The sequence below is a fragment of the Zea mays genome, chromosome 9 (genome assembly GCF_902167145.1).
Source record: "Zea mays cultivar B73 chromosome 9, Zm-B73-REFERENCE-NAM-5.0, whole genome shotgun sequence".
In the NCBI taxonomy this organism is placed as follows: domain Eukaryota; kingdom Viridiplantae; phylum Streptophyta; class Magnoliopsida; order Poales; family Poaceae; genus Zea; species Zea mays.
This window is the reverse complement of record NC_050104.1, coordinates 11,524,942-11,530,629: the sequence shown is the minus strand read 5'-3', so window position 1 is coordinate 11,530,629 and position 5,688 is coordinate 11,524,942. Positions and strand designations below refer to the sequence as shown.

The 5,688-nt window shown below is 45.4% G+C and overlaps 1 pseudogene; it reads right to left on the bottom strand.

The window, feature by feature from the left end:
- Window positions 1-2,592: 2,592 nt before the first annotated feature.
- On the bottom strand, window positions 2,593-3,180 carry LOC109942220 (uncharacterized; annotated as a pseudogene).
- Window positions 3,181-5,688: the final 2,508 nt, after the last annotated feature.

Below are 5,688 nucleotides of genomic sequence, written 5' to 3'. Positions count from 1 at the left end.
TCCCCTTGTTTTATTCTTGTTGGGGTACTCCTTGCGTCCTTTCAGTGCGGTCTTGAAGCGCTTGATGATTAGGGCCATCTCATCTTCGTTTAGCCCGACAGCCTCAACTTGTGCTACCTTGTTTGGTAGTGCCTCCCTGCTGCTTGTTGCTTTGAGAGCAACGGGTTATGGCTCGTAGATGGGTAGTGGACCATTAAGCGTATCGTCTACGTATCGTGCTTCTTTCACCGTCATGCGCTCGCTCACGAATTTTCCAAGAATCTCCTCGGGCGTCATCTTGGTGTACCTAGGGTTTTCACGAAAAAGATTGACAAGATGGGGGTCAATTACAGTAAATGACCTTACCATGAGTCGGACGACATCATGATCCATCCATCTTGTGCTTTCGTAGCTTCGTATTTTGTTGACCAGGGTTTTGAGCCTGTTGTAGGTTTGCGTTGGCTCCTCTCCCCTGATCATCGCAAATCTCCCTAGCTCGCCTTCCACCAACTCCATTTTGGTGATCATGGTGGCGTCGTTCCCTCATGAGATATCTTGAGGGTGTCCCAGATTTGCTTGGCGTTGTCCAAGTCGCTCACCTTGTTGTATTCATCCCTGCACAAAGATGCTAGCAAAACAGTGGTAGCTTGTGCATTCTTATTAATTTGTTCATTTATCATCACAGGGTTATCCGTACTATCGAAATGCATTCCATTTTCCACTATTTCCCAAATGCTGGGATGGAGAGAAAATAGATGACTACGCATTTTATGACTCCAAAATGAGTAGTCCTCTCCATCAAAGTGTGGAGGTTTTCCTAGTGGAATAGAAAGTAAATGTGCATTCGAATTGTACGGCATGCGAGAATAGTCGAAAGAGTACTTTTGATTAACCGTTCTCTTTTTCGATGAGTCATTATCGTCGTCGTCTCTTGGTGAAGAAGAGGAGGTGTCGCTGTCGTAGTAAATGATCTTGTTGATGCGCCTCTTCTTCTTCCCATCCCTCTTCTTGTGACTCGATCCTGAGTCAGTGGGCTTGTCGTCCCTTGGCTCATTGAAGAGGGACTCCTTCTCCTTGTCGTTGACCACCATCTCCTTTCCCTTAGGATCCATCTCTTCGGGCGGTTAGTCCCTTAGATGAAGAGTACAGCTCTGATACCAATTGAGAGCACCTAGAGGGGGTGAATAGGTGATCCTGTAAAATTCAAACACTAGTAGCCACAAAACTTAGTTATGAGTGTTAGTATGGCTAAATAACTTGAAGCGAGGTCTTGTGAACACAAATAATCACAGAGCGATCAACACAAGACACGCGATTTTTATCCCGTGGTTCGGCCAAGTAACACTTGCCTACTTCCACGTTGTGGCGTCCCAATGGACAAGGGTTGCACTCAACCCCTTTCAAGTGATCCGATGATCAACTTGAATACCACAGTTTTCCCTTTAGATGATTATTCCCGTTTGCGAGGAATCTCCACAAGATTGGAGTCTCTCGCCCTTACAACAAAGATCACAATGAAAGCTCGGAGTAAGGTTGGCATGAGCAACACACACAAGACACAAATCGCAGCACACCCACGCACACAAGAGAAGACTTGAGCTCAAATGACAACACAGGGAGTCCTCGACTCGAATGGAGCTCAAATCTCTAACACAACGAAACAAATGCGCGGGAACAGAGTTTGGATGCCTTAGGATGCTTAGTGAATTCTTGGGTGACTCCTCCATGCGCCTAGGGGTCCCTTTTATAGCCCAAGGCAGCTAGGAGTCGTTGAAGACAATCTTGGAAGGCTAATCTTGTCTTTTGTCGTGTGGTGCACCGGACAGTTTGGTGCACCACCGGACAGTCACTGTAGTTGTCCGGTGCGCGATTGCTTTCCAAAACAGGCGCAGTCGACCATTGCAGCTTTGGGCCCGTTGGCGCACCGGACACTGTCCGGTGCACACCAGACAATCTGGTGCCCCCTTCTAACCGTTGGTGCGGGCCACGCGTCGCCCGCGGATTGCGTGGCCGACCGTTGCGCTGGCGACCGTTGGCTCACCGGACAGTCTGGTGCACCACCGGACAGTCCGGTGAATTATAGTCGTACGCCGCTGAACTTTTCCCGAGAGCGGCCTTTTCACCGGAGACCAGCCTGGCGCACCGGACACTGTCCGGTGCACCACCGGACAGTCCGATGTGCCAGACTGAGCTGAGTTTTGGGTGCATCGAGCCAAGTCTTTTTCCAATTCTTTTTTCCCTGTTTCTAGCACTTAGACAAAATATGTTAGTACTCAAAACAATGTACTAAGTCTAGAAACGTACCTTGTTACATGATTTGCACTTCTTGCTTGTTTGGCACATAGCTACTCACTTACTATGTGTTGGACACTTAATCACCAAAACATTATATAAATGGCCCAAGGGCACATTTCCCTTTCAGTCGCCCTACTCCCCATTGTCGACCTCCACTCCAGCACCTGAGCAAGCGCTCCTGAGGTCATCTTCCCCATCCCCTCCCCATCTTCCTCTAGTGCCGGCCGCCAGGTCGTCTTCCCCATCCCTCCCATGGCGCCCTCACCTCTGCTCCTCCCAGTGTCCTGGCTCTGCTCGACCTTCACAGTGAGCTTGCCCTCAGCCATGGCGGGTACCGCTGCCACCTCCCCCTTGGTGCTCGCCAAGCTCGCCCTCAGCCCTTCCGTGCCCCTGCTTCCTGTTCCCAGTGCCGACGCCCCTGCTTTTTCTCCATCTCTTTCCCTTGACGTGCTCGCCCAGGTCATGCGCATCCAGCTCGCTGGCCGAACTCCCTCAGCTTCATCTTCAGCCACCGCCGACCCCATGGTGAGCTCGCACGAACTCCGTCTCCCAGTGCACCCTCTGTTCTGCTCCAACCGTTCTCCACGTTGTGTCCCCCCATGGCTCCCCTTGCCTCTCCGGTCAGCACTAGCCCGAACGGTACAGCAGCATACCGGTGCCAAACCCATGTTTGCGACGCTCGCCAAGTGCTCGATGAAATACCGCAGTGAGCTCCACCTCAACCTGTGCAGCCTCAACCCGCGACGTTGTAACACCCTTGGTGAGGCCTCGTCACCCCTGTTGTTTTTGTGCTCAGTGTGCTTGATAAAATGTCTAAACTGTGTGAGCATCGTTAATCACAGCCCTCCGTCGATGTCGCGCTTCGCGCATTGCTCCTTGACAAAGAGCCAGAACCGTGGTAGACATGCATGCGCGATACGAACTGATTTCACCAGGTTGTTCGCTTTATGTGATTGTAGTTTGCTCTAATTACGTGTGGTCGATGGCGTGAATATGTGTGTGAAAATGTACGTGTATGAATGGTGGGCTAAATAGTTATGTGGTCGATGATTTTTTTTGTGATTAGCATAGGTGCATTGTGGTGGCTGTCTCCGGATGTGTTTGTGTGCTTCTTATGGCGATGTACTGGGAAGGATATTCTTCCTCAAATTCATTCGTGATGAGTATGGTTATATTAGGTGTCATATTAGATACTGTGAAATGTCTACCCGCAGATAGTGATAAGGTTGTTTATATAATTATAAAGTTGTCGCATCGTGTGTTGAATCAAGTACATGCATTGAGTAATGCAAGAGTGAGATGAAAACATCTCAGCAAGTAAATTATTTTGACGAGATATTTAAACAAAAAAATGAATTAATCAACATTTTAAAGAGATCACAATTGAGATCAGAAATACTTTTAGATATAGAACTCAATAGTCCCAAAATAACCAATGCCATCTCATTTCCTCGAACAACCACAATAGGTTGTATAACACTTCCCTACGTCAACAATACATGCAAATATCACTTCAATGTATGCATAGGAATGCAATGTGTAAGTTCTCTGCCTTCATACCTCTTAGAGTATAAAACCACATCATCTGCAAATATCACTTCAATGAATGCATATGAATGCAATGCATATGTCCTCTGCCTTCATACCTCTAAGGGTATGAAGCCACATCGTACCCCTCCTCGAGCAACGTACGATGCTAAGTTGTACCGGTACGGTCGGACCATGAAGTATATTGATAAATGCAGCATGCCATATACATTGCATGATTCACTTGCATCTGAAGTTTTGTCGTGACCTATGGTCCGACCGTACCGGTACAACTTAGCATCGTACGTTGCCCGAGGAGGGGTACGATGCGGCTTCATACCCTTAGAGGTATGAAGGCAGAGGACATATGCATTCATTGAAGTGATATTTGCAGATGGTGTGGTTTTATACTCTAAGAGGTATGAAGGCAGAGGACTTACACATTGCATTCCTATGCATACATTGAAGTGATATTTGCAGGTATTGTTGACGTAGGGAAGTGTTCAAGGTGGACGTGCTGCTACTTCCCTCATTCCCAACATGAATCAAGTACCTGCATTGAGTAATGCAAGAGTGAGATGAAAACATCTCAGCAAGTAATATGTTTTGACGAGATATTTAAACAAAAAATGAATTAATCAACATTTTAAAGGGATCACAATTGAGATCAGAAATACTTTTAGATATAGAACTCAATAGTCCCAAAATAACCAATGCCATCTCATTTCCTCGAACAACCACAATAGGTTGTATAACACTTCCCTACGTCAACAATACCTGCAAATATCACTTCAATGTATGCATAGGAATGCAATGTGTAAGTCCTCTGCCTTCATACCTCTTAGAGTATAAAACCACACCATCTGCAAATATCACTTCAATGAATGCATATGAATGCAATGCATATGTCCTCTGCCTTCATACCTCTAAGGGTATGAAGCCGCATCGTACCCCTCCTCGGGCAACGTACGATGCTAAGTTGTACCGGTACGGTCGGACCATAGGTCACGACAAAACTTCAGATGCAAGTGAATCATGCAATGTATATGGCATGCTGTATTTATCAATATACTTCACTTCCTTCATATACAATACAAACCTCAAACAATACTTTGTTTACCTTCAGATACAATACAAACCTCAAATAATACTTCGTTTACCTTCAGATACAATACAAACCTCAAATAATACTTCATTCACCTTCAGGGGTGTGAATTAATCTCGTGGGTCATACTCGAATCATCATCATCATCAATATATGATTAAGCATCAAAATAATACAGTCAAGTAAAGCATCACCATAGAGTTCAATTATGAAAGAATTTGATGATTCTGAATATTAGAGTGTAGGCGATGAAACAACAAGTCAAAACGGTAGCAACCACCGCTACATTCACCTGCCTTCATCGAAGAAGAAAAATGTACTAGGCATGATCCAGAGTGTAGCCACCTGCTAGCGGGATAAAACTTAGTACAAATATTTCACAAACATTTGCCAACAATCAACAAATCGCTCCTACATTTGAAACCAAGACACGGTGGAAAGACTCCCACCCTGAACCACATGCCAAACAGCAGCAGTGGTGTTTGTTAATTTTGTATCTTTAAAATTATAGCAGTGATGATATCAAACAAATACTCTAGGAGTATCTACACAAAATACTCTACAACTTCGGTATTCAATGGATAATTAAATTCTGCCATCTATAAGTTCTAAAACATCTGATAAGATAACTGACTGAATCTGTTTCAGACAACAGCATAGTTAACTTCAAAATTCGATATCTCCCAAACTACTCAACCACAAATTATGAAATTCTGCTGGCAGGAAGAACTTTTATCCCTCTACAAAAGTCTCCATAGTTGGAACAGCCAATTCGGCTATTT